The sequence below is a fragment of the Lynx rufus genome, unplaced genomic scaffold (assembly GCF_022079265.1).
Source record: "Lynx rufus isolate CCGP_SWC_20201006 ecotype Redwood Valley unplaced genomic scaffold, mLynRuf1.p SCAF_9, whole genome shotgun sequence".
NCBI lineage: Eukaryota > Metazoa > Chordata > Mammalia > Carnivora > Felidae > Lynx > Lynx rufus.
In genome coordinates, this window is record NW_025814897.1 from 18,407,702 (window position 1) to 18,429,092 (window position 21,391).

At 39.9% G+C, this 21,391-nt stretch overlaps 1 protein-coding gene across 3 annotated transcripts in view; it reads left to right on the forward strand.

Annotated features, from left to right (window-relative positions):
* The first annotated feature begins 761 nt into the window (after nucleotides 1-761).
* Nucleotides 762-21,391, forward strand: part of TBCEL (tubulin folding cofactor E like) — a 74,569-nt gene continuing 53,939 nt past the window's right edge. The window contains exons 1-2 of one of the 3 annotated variants that reach the window (XM_047071664.1): nucleotides 762-928; nucleotides 16,945-17,052. The gene's annotated coding sequence lies outside the window, so the exon portion shown is untranslated. Of the gene's footprint in view, nucleotides 929-16,670; nucleotides 16,777-16,944; nucleotides 17,053-21,391 lie in introns of those variants that run through there. The other 2 variants (XM_047071663.1, XM_047071665.1) reach the window with 2 other exon arrangements.

The window sequence follows — 21,391 nt, forward strand, 5'->3', positions numbered from 1 at the left end:
TGGATTCAAATCTCAGCCGGATCACTTTTCCTAACTGGGTGGTCTTGGGCAGATCGCTTAACCTCTGTGAACTTCAGTTCTCGGTTCTACAAAATACCTACGTTTGCGAGTTGTGAACATTAGAAACAGCCCATGTACAGTGCCTAGAAGGTGCCCAATGAATGGAAAGCGGGGGTCTCTCCATCGGTGCTGGGAGCGTTGGAAAACTCAGGATGCCAGAGGCCCTTGCAAAGGGGACCCAGAATCAAGGCCAGAGTGAGTGCGGCCACATCCTTATGCAAAAGCATCCTGGGACTTTATTAGATTACAGCCTTGAACTCGCCTAGTGAGGAAACTGAAGCCAGAGGCAGGAAGTGAGTTAATCAGGGTCACGTAGCAAACCGGTGCCAAAGCCGGGACAAAATTCCAGGTCAGTCCGGAAAGGTTCGGCCCAAGGCTCCTTTCTGCAAGGCAGCGGCCTCCCAGCTGCCCAGGTTCTGCTCTGACCCGCCCCTACCTCACTCTGATGTGACAATTCACTCTTCCTTGGCACCTGAGGTGTCTCCTCACGAGGGCCAAGAGAAAGAGCAGGTGCAGTGTGTTTGTAGAGACTACCAGGCCCTTAAAGACCTCCCCGTCGCCATGGCAACCCGAGCTCGGTTGCCGAGGACCCGCTCCGCCGGCGCCCCCTCCCCTTCACGCAGCGGACGTGACACGTGCGGCGGGGTCACGTGTTGTTGTTGGGCCGCGAAAGCTGCTTCCGGGTCAATGCAGGACACTGGGCTCCGGCGGCCAGAGTGGGGGACGAGGTGAAGCGGAGCCGGGCCGGGGCCGGCCGGGATCAGGCCGGAGGCCGAGCGGCGGCGGCGACGGCGGTGGCCGGGAGGGGGGAGGAGAGGCGCAGCCCGAGGAGCCGCCGCAGCAGCTCCCCCGCCTCCCGGGCTGAGGGGTGAGTGGAGCCCGGGCCCGCCGGCAGTGCCGGCTTCTCGAGGCCCCGGGAGCTCCCCTCCGGAGCCGAGGCGCGGAGGGCCGTTCCTGCTGGGGCGCAGTATGGGGGGGGGGGGACGCCGGGAAGAACTCGGAGCGGGACGAGGCCTGCCTGGGAGGAGGGGAGGGCTGGGCCACCTGCCCGCGGCTGGAGGGAGGACGGGGCCAGGCCTGGCTGGGGAGGCGCGGGGAGGGCCCTGGGCTGGGAGGAGGCGGAGGGCTGGGTTGGGGGGGGAGCCTGAGTTCCTGGGAGGCTCCGGGCTTCTTGCCGTGCCCTAGGGGCGTGGGGGTTGGAAAGATGCCCTCTGGCTGGTAGGAGATGGAGACGGGTCTTGGGGCTGCTGGGGAAATAGGAAACTTTGTCTTCGAACCAGTGTATGGGGTGGGGGGTGGGGGGGAGTAGAGGACGTGTCCCCTGGGAGGTTCGGCGGGGAACGGGGCGGGCGGGCATTTCCAGGCAGCTGGGACACTAGGCCTGCTCCTTCCAGGGGCTGATGAAAGGACGCGGTAGTTTAACAAGGGCTCTGGGGAGAATCGTTTTGCCTTCACATTGGGAGACTTTGAGAAGGAGGGAATTGGAGTAAGATGGGGCCTGAGAGGAGGGTACCCGGCCCTGGGATCTGGGAGGGGGCCAATGTAAGGATCTCCGTGGAGCTTCATTCTTTGTTGGGGATGGGGAGCATTGAGTTCTAGATCCTCGCCTAGGAGGACATTCTGGGAATTGGTGAAACGAGAAGATTTCATCCCGTCTTCTCTTGGCACAGTGATCCTAGAAGTTGCAGTTGAGGAAAGTTGGTTGGAAGAGTTGAACGGTTGACAGCTAGTGGAAGAAGGAGGAGCTGTCGTCTGAAGGTTGCTAAGTTACTGGGAGTTTGTAGGCAACCGCCTAGGGTTGTTGTTCGGGCAAGTTAGCAGTCCTTTCAGGTCCAGATACTGGCTTAGCTGGGGCTGTCCCCGTTCTATGTATGCTTCCCTGGAGCTCTGAAATTGGTTTCCAAGAGTCCCTTTGGAGCGAAGAGATTATATGTAGGTGCTGAGGACTAATGAAAACACTCAGCCTTTGGGTCCTGAGGCATTAGAGCTAGATCTCTAGGGTAAGAGCTTGCAAACTGTTTTTTGTTTTTTGTTTTTTTTTTTTTACACATCATGCCCCATATGAAGAAGCACTTCTTACATTATGATCTAGTACATACCTATATAATGAGTGAAAAGTTTCGCAGAGCACTGTTTACCCTTAGGACGTGTTACATTCTGATAAGTTCTATTCCGTTCCATTCACTTTTATTAAAAAATGCTGACTGAAATCCACCAAATTGATTTGTGGGTCACAAGCTGCTGCTTGAAAAACACTGTCCCAAGGCACAGTTCTTTGGCTTCAGTTAGGGTCCTCATGTTGTATGGTTCTACAGAGCTAGGATGATTATAAGGAGACGAGATTATAAGTAGATGGGGGTGGGGGTGGGGTCAAGCCAGCCAGGTGCAACTGACCGCTTCATTTGTTTACATATTTATAACATGTAGCATATTTGGTGTTTTGGACCATAATCTTAACCTTTGGTATCTTAATGTGGCCTGATCATTTTATAAAATTTCTGAAGTACGTGTATGCTTTAATTTTCTCCATCCTTTGCTGTGTCAAAAGAAAATGAGAGGCCTAATCCCGTTGAGTTGATTTATCCCTACAACATACTTAAGGTAATGCTAATGTTATAGTGTTGTAAACATACATTGGTTTGCTTTTCTGCCATATTTAGAAAAAAATCTCAAGCTGAAACGTAAACTCTTCTTACTCCAATAATACATGGTAAAAGAGTTATACATAATTAAAGATACAGGTACATGGTTTTAGTATATACTTTAAACTTAAATCGTAAGTCTGAGTATAACTTTGAATGAGTTAACGTCTTAATTCCCCCCACGAAAATGTTTTTATCTGTTTGTAAAATAGATGAGGTCTTCATATGAACAGTATTATAATGAATATTGGTGAGTATTGGTGAACAGGGAGATCTTCATGTGTTGCTATGTTTAAGTCTTTTTAAAGGTTGTCACCCAGCCTGTTGTTACATGATGTTGAATGTCAGATAATGTTGCCTGATTTCGGGAGGTAAATGTATAGGGTTTGTATTTAAGACCAGTTTATTGGTGTTAATTTTTGTTGAGGATGCCTTCATATTATTTGGAACTTGGAATTCCAAGCCATAGCCATCAGAAAAGAATTGCCCAAATTAAACTTCATCACTGGGGCCATATTCTTGATGAGAAGCCTTATGAAAGCATTCTTAATCATCTTCAAACTTCATGTGTTGTAAATTATATCTTGATTGATTGATTGATTGATTATATCCTGGGTACTGGTGAGAGGGTCTGTGTTGGCATGTATCAGTCATCCTTTAAAAATGATCTTTTTTTTAATCAGGTAAATACTTGTTTTTGAAATCCTTGGCTTTAAAGAATGTTTAAAAGCTTTCTTTTTGTGGTAGTTGCTTAGAACATGAAGGAAGAGTCTCATTAATTTCGTTTTCCTGGGAATCATGTGTACCTGTCAATAAACAGTTGTGGAGAATTTACCCTGAGTGATTGTGTGTGCTTTTTTTATAGTTTTCATTTTTTTCTCTTGAACCTCAGACTCTTAGGTCTGTCTACCTATAGTAGGCTCTTTTCCCCTTCCCCTTTTTGCTTCCAGACTTCTCTGGGTTTGGAAATTAGATGCTTATATTTGTTAGAACTTTGTGTAAAATAAGATTGTGCAGCTCTGAATAATGTTCTTTCAATTATATATGTATATATATTATATGTATACTAATACTTTTTTTAACATATGAACTATGTGACATGTATTTTGGCTAGTCAGAGGCTTATTTATTGACCTCTTAATTGTGGGCTATCTTTAAAGTAAGTGAACTCCTTATATATTTAGTCTAGTTAGGCATATAAGAAGAATTTCTAAAAAGAAACCGGAAACTGACAGTGATAAAGGACCTAAGGAGTGAAGCGATCAGCCGTGATTGTTGCCTTTGCCCTACATGCAATGAGTCATTAAGAGTTGCTATTCCTCCCTTTTTAATCTTTTTCGTTACCCTCTCTTGACTTGGATTTCTTTGCAATTAGAATGCTAACGGTCTCACTGTTCCCATTGTCTGTTACTCTCATTCTACTTGATCTCACACAGCTTCATCAGAGTACTCTTCCAAAGAACAATGCCCTAATTTATCCTTTCTCTTCTCCAAAACCATTAACTTCCTAGTGCCAGCACTGAATAAAGTCTACACTGTTTAAGTTGACATTGACGGTATTCTGGAGCATCTACTTTTATCCTGACCCTGTTTTTCCATTCCTAAATGCAGATCCTCTGTTCCCGCCAAGCTGTCTACTCATTGTACTTTCTTTTTTAACTTGATTCCTAAAAATCTGGGAAATGTGTTCTTCATGAATTCCTACTCATCATTTTATTACATCATTTTATCATCTTCTTCCTTGAAGTCTTTCTTGCCTGTATTGTCAATACTACTTTTCCTACATTGCTTTGTGATATTTGTGTGTGTTTTTTTCTTTCTTTCTTTCTTTCTTTCTTTCTTTCTTTCTTTCTTTCTTTCTTTCTTTCTTTTTTACCCCTTTTGGATTATAAATTCATAGAGGACAGGAGGCCCAAATGTCCTCGAATCTCTAGGACACCTAGCACAGGGTTTATCAGAGTTCATGGACCAAGTGAATCAGAATTGACTGAATTTATGGTTAAAATTGCAGGTCTCCAAAAATTCCACCTTAGACTTACTGAATCAGAATCTTAGAATTTGCCTAGGTGAGTCTTCTGTACGGTAAAATTTGAGAATCACTTACCTAGCATGATGCTTTAAATTACAGTAGGTACACACACGTAATTTTGGTGCAAATGATGTAAATGAACTGAGTAATACCAGTTCAGCAGATTGGTTTAATTTTAGGGCTTAGCAGTCAGGCAGCCTAGATTTGAATTCTGTTACCTTTACTCATTAGCCATCTGACATTAACTTTGCTTTTCTGATATATAAAGTGGCAGTAATAATAGTATCATTCATAAGGGAAAGTGACAGTTGAATGAGGTAATATGTGTAAAACAACGGAGTGCAAAGCACGTAGTAAGCTCAATAAATTTTATCTGCTGTGGTCATAATGATCAGCATGATAGCAGTGGTTATGGAAGTGATGAAAACTGGTGAGAATAGGTTTCACGTCAGTCATTGTTAATAAGCAAATTGCTCAGGGTTTCAAGGATTCAGGCTTAACGTTTATTTTCCATTTTAGACTAACAGTGGACCTGTATGGTGCTTAAATTCAATTAGCATGTTAAATTTTCCCCCTTTAACCTCCCCTTTGCCTAAAGAAAACTGCAAACTTTTAAACGGAGGGCCTTCGCCTCATTCCATCTGGTCCTGCCCGCCCAACATCAACTTCTAGCCCTGCTTACACACACCACACCAGCACAGTTTCTCACTTTGACTTACTTGGGCCTTTGCACGTGCTTTCCCCCTTTTTCATCTAGGGGATTCCTGTGACTCTTTTAAGACTCAGTTTCATGTGTGGCCAAGCTCGGTGAAGGGAGTCACTCCTTTGGTGTTCTCAGAGTGCTTTTCCCATCCTTACATACTACCTGTGTGTACATTGGACTTCTTTTTGGCAGGGAACGGATTTAGTCCTGGCATGTGTTCTAGGTACATGGTAGGTAGTTAGTCCACCTCTGCTAGAGGCAGAGGGTGTCTGGTGGTTGACTCTTCTAAGCTGTCCCATTTGTCTGGACTTTCCTCAGCATGATCTGTTGACCACTTACGACATGCCAGACACAACCAAATGCTTTAAAAACTTCCATTTAATCTTCACGGTGACTCTAATGACTACGAAATAGCTATTAATAGTTCCATTTTACAAAGGAGAAAGCAGGCGTAAAGAGGTAAGTAACTTGCTCGAATTCCAGTGCAGATTCGTAATTGAACTCAGGCTGAACTGAAGCCCCGAGCTCTTAATCACAGGGCTCTTCTAGAAACAGAGGTAAACAAGATGACACGTTTCCAAAACTGGCTATGTGAAATTTTTACTAATAACTCATTCATGGTCCTTAGGAATGTGATCTATTACTAGCACTGTTAAGAAAAGATTATTTAAAGTAAAGGTCATCTGAGGTTAATGCTTTTCTAGTGATTTTCAAAATTTCTCTTTTGATTCTGTCATGCTCATCACTGGTATACTTGATTTTCATCTCATTGCTAGAAGATATTACATCATGTTTAATCAAAGTAAAATTCACTTTTTTATTCATTCAACAAATATTTGTTGCCCTTTGCCAGATACTCCTCTCCATAACACTGAGCCGGACTGACAAATCTCAGCTTTTGTGGGACTTAGGAGAGGGACTCAAGCACTAAACATGTAGTAGTAAGTGGTGTAAAGAACGAAAGTGGCTGAAGTAATGGTGATTAATGGTAGTAATGGGGCTCTTTTTGATGGGTTGGCCAGAGGCAGCTCATCGAGAAGGTAACATCTGTGTTTGAATTTGTTTGAGGCTTGGATGCTGAGATGAAGCCAGCAAAACCAAGAGCCAGGTAAAAGGCATTCCTGGGAATGCCTTAAGAGGGAATCAGCTTGGCAGTTCTGAGAAGTAGAAAGCCAGGCTGGCTGAAATCTAGTGGGTGGGAGGAGGTTCGGTGAGCAAGGTGAGCAGAGAACAGATTCAAGGAAGCCCTGAAGACCATGATAAAGAGATTGGATTTCATTCTAAGTGTGAAGGGAAGCCTTTGGTGAATTTAAGGGACATGATTTGACTTAAATTTTGAAAAGATCACTTGGCTTCTGTTGTGGAGAAGGGATTGTATAGTCATGAGAGATCAGGAAGGAAGCTATTGGAGCAGTCCCAGTGAGCGGTTGATGAAGGCTTAAACCAGAGTAAAGTAATGGGGACAGAAAGAATTGAGTGGAGTCAGGGTGTTTGGACTGTTGATAGACCTTGCTGATTAATTACATGGGACTGTGAGAGGAAGAGAGAAATAGGGGACTGGTAGAGGAAGAGAAGGTTTGAAAGAGAGACCTGAGAGTTCTGTTTTTGCCCCCTTTGTGCCCCTCGCTGATGATACATCCCCACCCTCCAAGGATGCCACAACCCTGAATTTTGTGTTTATTCTTTAACTTCTTTACAGTTTTTATTACATATATATGTGACCGTAAACAATATGATTAATTCTGGTTTTGAATTTTGTAGAAGTGGAATTTACTGTAAATATTTTTACAATTATTTTATCCTTTCAACAGTGTTTTTTTAATTGAATATCTTTTAATTTATTTTTTTTTTAATTTACATCCAAGTTAGTTAGCATATAGTGCAACAGTGATTTCAGGGGTAGATTCCTTAATGCCACTTACCCATTTGGCCCATCTCCCCTCCTACAACCCCTCCCATAACCCTCTGTTTGTTCTCCATATTTAAGACTCTCATATGTTTTGTCCCCCTCCCTGTTTTTATATTATTTTTGCTTCCCTTCCCTTAGGTTCATCTGTTCTGTGTCTTAAAGTCCTCATATGAGTGAAGTCATATGATATTTATCTTTCTCTGACATTTCGCTTAGCATAATACCGTCTAGTTTCATCCACGTAGTTGCAAATGGCAAGATTTCATTCTTTTTGATTGCCAAGTAATACTGCATTGTGTATATATACCACATCTTCTTTATCCATTCATCTGTTGATGGACATTTGGGCTCTTTCCATACTTTGGCTATTGTTGATAGTATTGCTATAAACATGGGGGTGCATGTGTCCCTTCGAAATAGCACACCTGTATGTATCCCTTGGATAAATACCTAGTAGTGTAATTGCTGGGTCGTAGGGCAGTTCTATTTTTAATTTTTTGAGGAACCTCCATACTGTTTTCCAGAGTGGCTGCACCAGTTTGCATTCCCACCAGCAGTACAAAAGAGATCCTCTTTCTCCACATCCTTGCCAGTATCTGTTGTTGTCTGGGTTGTTAATATTAGCCATTCTGACAGGCGTAAGGTGGTATCTCATTGTGGTTTTGATTTGTATTTCCCTGATGATGAATGATGTTGAGCTTGTTACCATGTGTCGGTTGGCCATCTGGATGTCTTCCTTGGAGAAGTGTCTATTCGTGTCTTTTGCCCATCTCTTCATTGGATTATTTGTTTTTTGGGTGTTGAGTTTGATAGTTCTTTATAGATTTTGGATACTAATTCTGTATCTGATATGTGGTTTGTAAATATCTTCTCCCATTCTGTCAGTTGCCTTTTAGTTTTGCTGATGGCTTCCTTTGCTGTGCAATTTTGATGAGGTCCCAATAGTTCATTTTTGCTTTTGTTTCCCTTGCCTCTGGAGGTGTGTTGAGTAAGAAGTTGCTGTGACCAAGGTTAAAGAGGTTTTTGCCTGCTTTCTCTTTGAGGATTTTGATGGCTTCCTGTCTTACATTTAGGTCTTTCATCCATTTTGAGTTTCTTTTTGTGTATGGTGTAAGAAACTGGTCCAGGCTAGGGGCGCCTGGGTGGCACAGTCGGTAGCACGTCCGACTTCAGCTCAGGTCACGATCTCGCGGTCCGTGAGTTCGAGCCCCGCGTCAGGCTCTGGGCTGATGGCTCAGAGCCTGGAGCCTGCTTCCGATTCTGTGTCTCCCTCTCTCTCTGCCCCTCCCCCGTTCATGCTCTGTCTCTCTCTGTCTCAAAAATAAATAAACATTAAAAAAATTTTTTTTTAAAGAAACTGGTCCAGGCTCATTTCTCTGCATGTCGCTGTCCAGTTTTCCCAGCACCATTTGCTGAAGAGACTGTCTTTATTCCATTGGATGTTCTTTCCTGCTTTGTCAAAGATTAGCTGGCCATATGTTTGTGGGTCCATTTCTGGGTTCTCTATTCTGTTCCATTGATCTGAGTGTCTGTTTTTGTGCCAGAACCATACTGTCTTGATGATTACAGCTTTGTAATACAGCTTGAAATACAGTGGTGTTTTTTTTTTTTTTTAATATAAATTTCCGGTATACAGCTTTGTAATTCACATCTGCATACGCTACAGAGTGGTTACTACCACAGGTCTAGTTACCATCCATCACCAATCAGTTGACCCCCTTCACCCATTTCCCACCCCCGTAACCACAATCCTCTCTATCTATGAGTTTTTGTTTTGTTTGTGCATTTGTTTTGTTTTTTAGATTCCACATTTGAGTGACATCATACAGTGTTTGATTTATTTCACTTAGTGTGATACCCTGAAGTCTATCCGTGTTGTCCCAAATGGCAAGATTTCATTCTTTTTTATGCTAAATAGTATTCCATTGTATAAATATAGTACATCTTATTTATCCATTTATCTATCAGTGGACACTTAGGTTGTTCCCATATATTGGCTATTGTAAATAATGCTGCAGTGAACATAAGGGTGCATATATTTTTGAATTAGTATATTTGTATTCTTTGGATAAATATCCAAAAGTAGGATCGCTGGATCATACGGTGGTTCTTTTCTTAATATTTTGAGGAATCTCCGTATTGTTTTCCATGTGGCTGCCCTAATTTACAATCCCACCAACAGCATTGTGAGGGTTCCCTCTTCTCCATATCCTCTCCAACACTTGCTGTTTCTTTTCGTTTTGATAATAGTCATTGTAACAGGTGTTAAATGATATCTCATTGTGGTTTTGATTTGTTTACATTTGTCTAATAGTAATGATGAGCATTCATGTGCCTATTGGCCATATGGTGTGTCTTCTTTGTAGAAATGTTTATTTAGATCCTCTGCCCATTTTTTAATTGGGTTGTTTGGATTTTTTTGTTGTTGTTGAATTGTGTGAGTTCTTTGTATATTTTGGGTATTAACCCCTCGTCACATACATGTTTGCAAATCTCTTCGCCCATTCAGTAGGCTGCCTTTTCGTTTTGATGATGATATCCTTGACTGTGCATAAGCTTCTTAGTTTGACATAGTCCCATTTGTTTATTTTTGCTTTTGTTTCCCTTGCCTTTGGAGTCAGATCCACAAAGACATTGCTAAGACTGAGTCAAGGAGCTTACCATCTATGTTTTCTTCCAGGAATTTTGTGGTTTCAGGTCTTACATTCAAGCCTTTAATCCATTTTGAGTTGTAAAATAGTGATATAGTTTCATGCTTTTGCATGTAGCTGTCCAGTTTTCCCAGCACTATTTATTGAAGGCTGTCCTCCATTGTATACTTCTTTGTCAGAGATGAATTATCCATATATTGTGTGAGTTTATTTCTGGGCTCTCAGTTCTGTCCCACTGATCTGTGTATCTGTTTTTATACCAAATTCAAATCAATTGTTTAAAAATTGAAGTATAATTAACATACAGTGTTATGATAGTTTCAGATGTACGATATAACGATTCTACAATTCTGTACATTTCTCAATGCTCATTAGGATACGTGTACTCTTAATCCCCTTTGTCTATACCATACTGTTTTAATTGTTGTAGCTTTATAGTCTAGTTTGAAATCAGGTAGCATGATATTTCCAGCTTTCTTCTTCTTTCTCAAGATTGCTTTGGCTATTCCAGGTCTTTTGTAGTTCTATACAAATTTTAGAATTATTTGTTCTAGTTCTGTAAAGCATGCCTTTGGAATTTGATAGGTAGTGCATTGAATCTGTATTACTTTGAGTAGCATGAACATTTAACTATTAATTCTTTTAATCCATGAGCATGGAATATGTTTCCATTTATTTGTGTCTTAGATTTCTTGATTTTATTTATTTATTTTTTTATTATTTTTTTTTTTAATTTTTTTTTCCAACGTTTTTATTTATTTTTGGGACAGAGAGAGACAGAGCATGAACGGGGGAGGGGCAGAGAGAGAGGGAGACACAGAATTGGAAACAGGCTCCAGGCTCTGAGCCATCAGCCCAGAGCCTGACGCGGGGCTCGAACTCACGGACCGCGAGATCGTGACCTGGCTGAAGTCGGACGCTTAACCGACTGCGCCACCCAGGCGCCCCTAGATTTCTTGATTTTAAAAGTCATTTATGTTGATGAGAAAACCAGAGAACTATCAATTGTTAGTTTCCATTGCTGTGTAACATTGCATTTTATGAATATAGCATAATTTATTCAAGCCTGTTCTTGGATGTAAAGGCCTTTATTTGGTCAGGATTTTCATAATTTAACACAGTATTGTTGTTGTGAACATTCTTATGCTTGTCTCCTTGTACACTTGTGCAAGTTCCTATAGAGTTTACACTGAGAAGTAGAATTGCCATATCACAGGATATGTGCATCTTCAACTTAACTAGACAGTGATAAAGTGTTTTCCAAGGTATTTGTACCAGTTTTTATTAAGGTATTTGTACTCCCAGTATCAATGGAAGAGTTTGTGTTCTTCCACATTTTCTCCAGTACTTTGGTAGTGTCAGAGTTTTTAAGTTTTGCTAATTTATATAAAATAATATTCCATTGATATTTTAATTTTTGTTTCTGAATATTATTAAGCTTGAACATCTTTTACATATATGTATTAGTCGTTGGAATTTTATCTTCTGTTAAATAATGTGTTCATATCTTTTGTCATTTTCTATTGGATTGTTTTTCTTTTTCTCACTATTTTTAGGAATTCTCTGTATTAGTTACATGTGTTGGAAGCATCTTTTTCCAGTTTCTGTCTTATGTGTTTTCATGTTTAATGTCTTTTGATCAAAAGTTTTTTTTTATTTTACTGGCCAACCTTTCCTTTATGGTTCTTTATGTTTATGAAATATTTCCCTAAATCAAGATTTTAAAGTTCTTCTCCTATTAGAAAAAAAATAACTGTTTTCTTTTCATAAGGATAAGGCTTGAGTTGAGTTTTTCTATGTTGTGAGGGAAGTATTCACTTTTCCCTTTCTCGTATTGATACTCACTTGTCCCAGGATCAGTTACTCAAGTTTCATGTTTTCCTACTGATCTCTTTGCCATTTCCTGCCATATTTACATGGACCTGTTTCTGGACCGTCTTTTCTGTTCCATTGATCTCCACCCCCCTCTTCCCAGCCACTCCCAACCCCCCGAGTTGTTTTCTTTAACAAAGTACACTTTGTACTTATGGTACTTATGTAGAGTTGCCGTGAACACTGAATGAGTGAATGTGGAACCATTGCTCCTGTGGGAGATACAAGGTTAGGTTCCTGCCAGTTCTGGTCACATTTTTGTCAACTGATCAATACATAACCTTGTTTTATATGTGTGTCTGTTTAAAGACATTTTATTCAACATATATTGTTGATCTCTTAACTTTGAGTTCAGAGTGCATAGGAGTACAGTTCATGTTTGAGTAAATTGTATCTAACAGTCTTTTCTCCATAAGGCACATCACAGGCTTCTTGTGTGTAAGAACACTAGACAGCACTTCTGCAGGACACTTCAGAGCCATCGTAATAATGAAAACAGAAGAATATGAAAAACATGGCGCTAAATCGCAAAAAGGGTGCTTGTTTACAGTGTGAGAGCTGAAGCAGGATGGCAGAGGGCTACCTTGTTCTATCTCAGCTGGATACGTGCGCGGTGGGCGATTCAACTTAATATCTGCACATGCCTGTGAGCTGCAAGTATGGATTTGGGGGCCACAAACTTTATTGAATAGGTGAATTTGCAAATAATGAATTCTATAATAATGACACGACTACTCTATGAAATCTGGTGAGAGACGCAGTGTTTCAGGAAACCCTTGTCTTCAGTACTTTTTCTCCCATGCTTGCACATGTCTTCATAACATTTTAAGAGAATAAGTTAATACCAAGGATGTCTCAGATGCTAAGTTCTGATTGTCAGATGCCATCATCTCAGTAAAAACACTTCTTTTTTTTTTTTTCTTTTTTTTTTTTTCTTTTCTTTTTTTTTTTTTTTTTTTAATTTTTTTCAACGTTTTTTATTTATTTTTGGGACAGAGAGAGACAGAGCATGAACGGGGGAGGGGCAGAGAGAGAGGGAGACACAGAATCGGAAACAGGCTCCAGGCTCTGAGCCATCAGCCCAGAGCCCGACGCGGGGCTCAAACCCACGGACCGTGAGATCATGACCTGGCTGAAGTCGGACGCTTAACCGACTGCGCCACCCAGGCGCCCCAAAACACTTCTTATTTGAGAAGGTTTTTACTTATTATCACAGTATTGTTATTTAGTTCATAGTTAAATGGGCAAAGAATTTTAGGAAAGAATTATAACTCTTCAAATGTTGAAAACAAATGTAAATTATTAAATCCTTATTCTTGTGACTCTTGTGTGATGAACACAGTTTCTCATAGGTACTATTAGTAATTTAAGGCATGAGTTTTGTAAAGTCAAGTGCCCTTGGGAAGTTTTTTTTTTCTTTTCTTTTCTTTTCTTCTTTTTCCTTTTCTTCTGGAAGTTTTAAAAATGCTGACTCTGTTAACCCCTTATCCGTTAGTGCTGTTTGTCCACATGAACATTGTTAGTAAAGGAGTCCAAGAAAGCGATTAATGAAGATTGTATACTTTATAAATCAAACCTCTCGCAAAATGGATTTATTGAGACTTGGCTAGTTTATCCTTTACTCACTGTTTCACATTCTTAAGTGAATTGTTGGCACTAATTTGGTAAGTGTGCTGGAGGAGTAATAACCAGAAATTTGGGACTTGCTCTATGTTCATCTTATTTATATATATATATAAATATACATATATATAAATATAAATTTATAATATATAAATATAAATTTATAATATATAAATATATATTTATAACATATAAATATATATTTATACATATAAATATATAATACATATATAATACATATATTAATAATATGTAATATGTAAATATATAAAAATATAAATATATATATATACACACTGTGTGTGTGTATGGCATATGTTCCATAATTTTTTGAAATATTTTATATCGTGGTAAAATATAAGGTAAAATGCAGTTTTAACCATTTAAAAATTTTTTTTAAACATTTATTTATTTTTGAGAGACAGAGCAAGACAGAACATGTGTGGGGGAGGGGCAGAGAGAGGTGGGAACACAGAATCCAAAGCAGGCTCCAGGCTCTGATCTGTCAGCACAGAGCCTGACGCGGGGCTCGAACCCACGAACCGTGAGATCATGATCTGAGCCAAAGTCGGATGCTCAACCCACTGAGCCACCCAGGCGCCCCGTTAACCATTTTAAAGTATATGGTTCAGTGGCATTAAGTATATTCACATTATTCTACAACTATCAACACCATCCATCTCCAGGACTTTTTCATGTTCCTAAACTGAAACTCTGTCCCCATGAATCAGGAATCCTCATGCTTCGCTCTCCCCAGTCCCTGGCGACCATCATTCTACTTTCTTTCTCTGTGAATTTGGCTACTATAGATCCCTCATATAAGTGTAATCATATGGTATGTGTCCTTTTATATCTGGTTTCTTTCACTTAACATTATGTCTTCAGAGTTCACCCATGTTGTAGCACGTGTCAGAATTTCCTTTCTTTTCAAAGCTGAGTAATATTTCATTATCTGTATACACACCACATCTTGCTTATCCATTCATCCATTCACGGATATTGGGGTCATTTCCATCTTTCGGCTATTGTGAATAATGCTGCTATGAACACTGATATACAAATATCTTTTCAAGTCCAAGCTTCCAGTCCTTTTTTTATGTATCCACAAGTAGGATTGCTGGGTCATATGGTAAATTATAAGTTTAATGTTTTGAGGAACTGCCATACTGTTTTCCGCAGCAGCTATACCATTTTACATTCTCACCAGAAAGGCACATATATTCATCTTTCGTTACTAAACAGTGCCTGTTCTCAAGTATGGCATAAATCACTAGCTTTTGCATATAAAATGTGAAGTATTAATATGGATACTAAAATAATCAGTATTAAATTTGTTGTGACTATAGTTTTTGCAGAAGAATTTAACTTGTGCTAGGTAGCAAATATTTCTGACTCCTCTTGATTCATTGCTATATCATTTCATCTCTTATTTTTGGAATCTCCATGCAGAGGTAGACATAATTATGCGTTTCAGTAGCTATGAAACATTTTTGTTCACAAGGACTCTGGTCTCAGAGTTTATTAATAAAACTGCTTTTTTTTGTTTTGTAAAATACATTTGATATCCACAATCAAAAGTGATTAGAAGACTCATTGATTAGCACATTTATAGAGTGCTGATTATGTGTAAAGGTCCAGTCCTTGATAGATACAAAGAAACATTATGATATGGTCCTTACTCTCAAGAGCTATACAATCGAAGGCCATGAGACATAAACACATGAAAATCACATTACTGGGCCAAAGTTAAATAATAATGGCATGTAGGACAAAAATGATACCATGCTAACATGTGACTGATTAATCGCCCGCTGAAAATTTTAGGCAGTAGATACCCTGAGCTCAGCTCAAAGGAAAAGGACCATTATGGCAGGAGGTATCTGTGAAGTTTATTCTGAGCAAGATATTGAAGAATACATAAAATTTAGAGAAGAAGGGGAAAGACCTTCCAGTTAAGGAGGAATGACATTAGAAGTGTCAGAGATTTTTATTGCCTGAATCACTAATTGGCAAATTGGCATGGTCCTGGGACCAAAAACAGATCAAATCTATTTAACAAAGTTACAAGTAAGTCCTCCCAGCTGTACATTAATGCTACCATGCTCCCTGGGTGGTGATGGGAGTAGTAATAGCGGTGGCAGTAGAAACTATAGTAAATGGATATTTATTAAGAGCTTTCTAGGTGCCAGGCACTGTGCTAAACACTTATTACCCATATTGTCTCCATTCGTTAGCAACCCTATGAGCTGGGAGCTGGGGGCTATTACTCTTTTTTATGGATGAGGCAATGGAGACTCCGAGAACCGAAGTAACTTGCCCACAGTCACACAGAGCAGTAGAGTCAGTTCTGATTTACCTCCAGGCAGTTTGGTTTTTAGAAACAGCACATGTTACCTACCACTGGGCAAACCACCATAGCACTAAATGTGGAAGAGGCTAGTGATCTGGAAACTTTGCAACTTTTCTGTGTAGCTGCTGTTTAACATCCTGGCAATCCCTGGTTATGTGCTGGAATGGTGTGTAAATTCTGCTACAAGGCTGCTTGCAGAGTGATGGACTAGTAGTTTGTTCCTAGTGAGGCCTTGCTTTAACTTAATAGCTTTTGTAGGTGTTCAGGAGGAGAGATAATGGGGGTAATCTCTTCTGTATTCAGCTGAGTAATGACCTTAAACTTGTGTATTCACAGTTGAAAGATAGCATGCATATATGATTTTCTTCTGATGAAAACTACTCTGTTCAAGAGACTAATATCCGTTGCTTTTTGGTGGGAAGGAGAAGTTAAAAATAATTTTTGCCCCTTTGGTGATGAGACTAGCCCTGCTGCTTAGTTTTGTGGTTCAGTTCCCCTGATGTGGTTCCAAGGCATGTTTTGGCTATGATCGTTTTCGATTATTTTAATAAGTTGTGTTTCTATGATTTGTGCATGGTGTCATATACTGTTGACATGTAATATACCTTTTTTTTTTTTTTTTTTTTGAGTAAAGATAGCATGACTCAACAGATTAGGGGTACCGAAAGTATGACTTAGCATGCTGGTTGGGCCGTGGCAACTCAAGCAAGTCAGCTCAGTTTCGTGTCCTGTAAACAGAGATAAGTGTCAGTTTGTCTATTTCAGAGGGTGGTTATGGAAATTACTAGCCTTTAAAAGATTGTTAATCTCGGTGTGGGGAGACTTGGCTTTTGGAGAACATTGACTCAAGAGCAAATGTATCTACCTCCTGAATTTTGAGTGAGTGAGACATTAAAGCCTTGAGATTTTCCCAAATGGAATCTTGCCATATGGAAAGGTAGGGTTGGATGCAAATTTGTTTGTGAAGGGGTTAGACGGGGAGTAAGAGTGGAACTCTCCTTGGAAGCCATTGAAGTAAAGGATATAGTGAATGTTGAGCGTTTTTCACTGTTCTTGTGATGGCTGAAAGTGTATGGAAAGTGATTTTTTTTTTTTTAAATTTCAGAATGCATGATTTCATAGGATATAGACAACTGGCTTAAGCCAACATTTCTGGACAGTAAGAAACTGCAAATCAAGGAAGAAGTGCTTAGAAATATTTTCACATAAAGAGGTACTTAAGTCTAAATAGCAGTGTTTTCTTTTTATGTATGTGTGTATGTGTGTTTGCATTTTATTTTTTTTTAATAGCGGTATGTTCTTAATTTTTTAACTACTTTTTCATCAAAATCGTAACATTCTTGGGCTAGAGCATTTAGATAAGACCTGTCAAGTGCTGTGTTTATGTCCAGTAGACCATGCCCAGCAGGGGCAGTCCTGTTTGCTACTGTGTGGCTGTAGATGAGAAAACGGACTTTTTGTCCAACATTAAACATGCCTCATATGCAATATAGTTCTTTCGTAGACAACACAGACAGCTCTGAAGCCGTACTCACTGGTAACACGGAGTCACAGTTTTAGACATCTTTGGCGTCACTACTATAATGAAGTAAAGAATTTGGGTTAGATATTTTAAGGTCTGTCATGCTCTTAAGGTGAAGCAAAGTGATGTGGTACGTGAAGGGGGAAGCAGTGCCCCACTAAAAGCATAACCCAAGGACTGACCAGGAGTCTGAATTCACATTTCATTTGGCAGTGTTGGATTTTTTTTTTTTTTTAATCTTCTACCAAAAAGAGTTGATATGCCACATTATTACACTTGGGTGTAGTTTAGTGTGCAGTTGAGAGACTGAGAAACAGGGTGGTTCTTAGTAGGCTGTGAAACTGTGGCATGGTGTATTATGATAATGGATTTATCAGCTGCGGTCAAGTTTTGCACTTGGAATGCTTAGAGTAAATTTATGAATTGGTGAACTATAATTCTACAGACTCATTCTGAAACTTTAATTAGCTTATTTTCCTTACTTTTCATCCCAAGAAGGCATCCACTAAGGTATAGTACATAATGGTCAGAGGAGGTTAAGTGAGATAAAATTACAGGTATGCATACTTTATGATAAATGAAATTAGATACTCCATACAGGATGAGACTGTCTAGGTTAATTGTATTGCCTTGGACAATGTCCCTGAAGTGTTTTGTGGGCAAGATAGCTGTCATTCATGACTTCAGTGGCAAAAGATTGTTTAACGGAATACTTTAGAAACCTGAAAAATGATTATTATGTAGATATGTATTTATTGGTATAGAAAGTTTTTCATGAGCTATTTAGCAAAAAGGCAGGTTGCGCAACTACCTGAAAGTAGTTTAATTTCGTTAAAAAGTTATGTATCTCCATAGCATGGGAAAATGGCCCAGAAAAAATACACACCATTAGGCGCATCCTCAGGCTTAACCTACTTGCTACACCTGTTGACCACAGCTTCCTGCTCTGGCTGTGGCTCTAATATGATGTGATGTGCTTCTGATATCAATAGCTTTTGATAACACCTATTTACATGCTAGCTTACCTAATAAAACAAGAAACTACATCTACATGGAAACTACATGGGATTACAGGTCTCTCACTGATTTTCAACTGGAAATTTTTAAAAATTTGGAATGTCTATCACTTACATTTTTAAAAAACAATTATTTAGAAAGAAGCTTATTAATAGACCTTCATCCATTCATTAATTTAATCATTCCTGGAGGGAAAAATATATCCCACAGAGTAATTATGTTTCATTGGGGTACATTTATGCTGAAGATGAGAGAGATTTAGAAAACAAAACAAAGTCCCAGGTACCTGAAATGTCTGAGAATCTGGCAAAATTTGGGTATAGTGGGGGTTTTTCTAAAAAGGAAGCTTTCTGGTGATGGTGTTAGGAATCCACAAAGCAGAAGTTAAATGGGCTTTAATAAACAAATAAACACGTGTCTGCGTGGCTGAGTTAAGTGTCCAACTCTTGATTTCGGCTCAGGTCATAACCTCACGGTTGTAAGATCCAGCCCTGCATCAATCTCTGAGCTGGGCGTGGAGCCTGCTTAAGATTTTCTGTCTGTCTCTCTCTCTCTCTCTCTCTCTCTCTCTCTCTCTCTCTGTCTGTCTCTCTCCTCCTCTGCTCCTTCTTGCTCTCTCTTTGCCCCTCCCCTGCTCTTTTTAAAAACCAACAAACAATAAAAAATAAACTTGTAAAAATTGAGAAAGCTAGTAATCCTAAGAGGTTCTTTGAAGCTATTCAAGAGCTTTTCCTCTTTAGACTTGTTTTGTTGGTATGTTGTTAACCTCCTCCACCTGCCTCACCCCCAAATTCAGCCTACACATTTCTCTTTTGTCCTTTTTAAGAAAGACCAAGATCTAAAACTGTTCTTTCTGAACACTTGGTGTTTCTTCATCACCTGTCCTATCTTTTCTGCTTTCATCTGAGTTTCTCAAAGGCATGGTCTATACTCAGTCTTCACTTATTTCCTTCATTCCCTGTGCTATGGTTTCTATGCCCTCTCTGTACTGAAACTGCTTCCCTTAAGGTAACAAACTCCTAATTGCCCAGTCCTTTAAGGATTAAAAAATTCTCATCATTTTTCACCTCTTGTATTCGCAGTGATCTATCAAGTTTTCTTTTATCCATATAAGAGGAAGCTGACCTGAGCAAGGTCAGTCATGAGCTAACCGTTGTCCCCCACCTGCAGTCAAGCCTCCTGCCTCACCTGCTCTCCCCACATGTCTTTTCTGTTTTAGCAGTATCACTTCATAGCCATGTTTCATGTCTCTTGTGCCTGTTCACGTTCTGTTTCCTGTGCCTGGAATACTCTTCTCCATCCTGTTAACCTAGTCTTCATTGTCTTTCAAAATGGCTCACGATTTACCTTCAGCCTCCTTGATCATGCTTCCAAAAGTGAATCACTTCTGTTTGAATTCATTATTTCTATGTGGCTTATTTCAGGTTTGTGTTATCTCTGTGAATTTCCTTCTAGATTGTGGATGCTCTGAAGGCAAAGTTTGGATTTTACTCATTCTCTCTTTCTTTCAGCGTTTAGTCCAGCATTTGACATAGATCTGGTGTCTGGTTCATCTTTGTTTTTGTTTTCAGGATTTTTTTATTTTTTGTTTTTTGTTCATCTTTGTTGAATGAAACTAAATGAGGCTGTAAGCTTTGTGAGGGCACACATTTCATGAACGAACGGACAGGCAAATAAGCCTAATGGGAACCACTTGATAAAGTGCAAAAAAAGAGCAGAGAAAACTAAGTATATTTGTTGTTCCCAATTTTATTAAACAAGTGATAAAGAGATTCTTATTCTCAGATTGTCTTGTAAGGGAAATAGGCACCTAAGTGCAGAAAGATGAAGGGAACAAGGTGTCATCTGACCAAAGGAAGCTAAAAGTGAATTGGTAGAGCCTCTCCCAAAGTGTTTAGTTTAAGTTTTGTTTTCAAATATTTGGTAACAAAATACCAGCAGGTAGCTTTTAGAGTGTGGTTTTGCTGCCCTTCTCCGATGAATAGATAAGATGGGTTAGCTGTACATAAGTCGGTCCCATGTCAGATGGCTGAAAATAATTTAAAAGTACCTAGGAGTGTTTCCCTCTTCTCCATTAGTTTAATGCTATGAAAACTCTTCCTTGATATTTAGGCTCATCCTAAATTAATGCATATTTCGAATTATTATGATTTATTTTTTAGAACTGTGAATCTGGGGGCACCTGGGTGGCTCAGTCGTTAAGCATCCGATTTCGCCTCAGATCATGACCTCACGGTTCCTGAGTTTGAGCCCCACGTCGGTCTCTGTGCTGACAGCTCAGAGCCTGGAGCCTGCTTTGGATTCTGTGTCTCCCTCTCTCTCTGCCCCTCCCCTGCTCACACTCTGTCTCTGCCTCTGTCTCTCTCTCTCTCTCTCTCTCTCTCTCTCTCAAAAATAAGTAAACATTAAAAACAACAACTGTGAATCTGTTCCCAGCCATTTACCCTTGCAGTAATGTGCATCCTGCACACGAAGCACCTTCCTGCTTCAGGAAGCACCGTTCTTTTTGGTCGTCTCCACAGTGACAGGTGCCTGGGAAGCCCAGAGCTCCCGGAGCATCCCCGGGCTTACGGCTTTGTAAGCTCTGCCTCCCGGAGTCCTTGTGGTTCCAAAGTCACAGTAGTTTTGATACAGCTTGGGTAATTTGTATAAAATATTTACTTAACTTTTATTAACCCATTTAACTTGGCTAGCAAAGGAAGTGACCCTGCAGGCCTGAGGGTATTCTTCCAACCCCTCTGTACGCGTCACGGTGAACTTTTGCTTCACCTTTGTTAAGGCCCTGGGGAGCCTGTGTGCTCTGGCTCTGTCTTACCCTCCCCTCGTTTAGTCTCGTTCTGTGGCTCAGGTGGGTTTCGTTCTTTCTTTTTCTTTGCCAGTTGCTGTGTTACAAAAGTATTTATTTCCTTTTGGCCACCATGCTATTTCTCTTTTCTTCTTCCTTCCCTAATTCCTTTAAAAATTATTACTAATATTCTATATTCCACATGGAATTCCAAATTCCAGTTTGGAA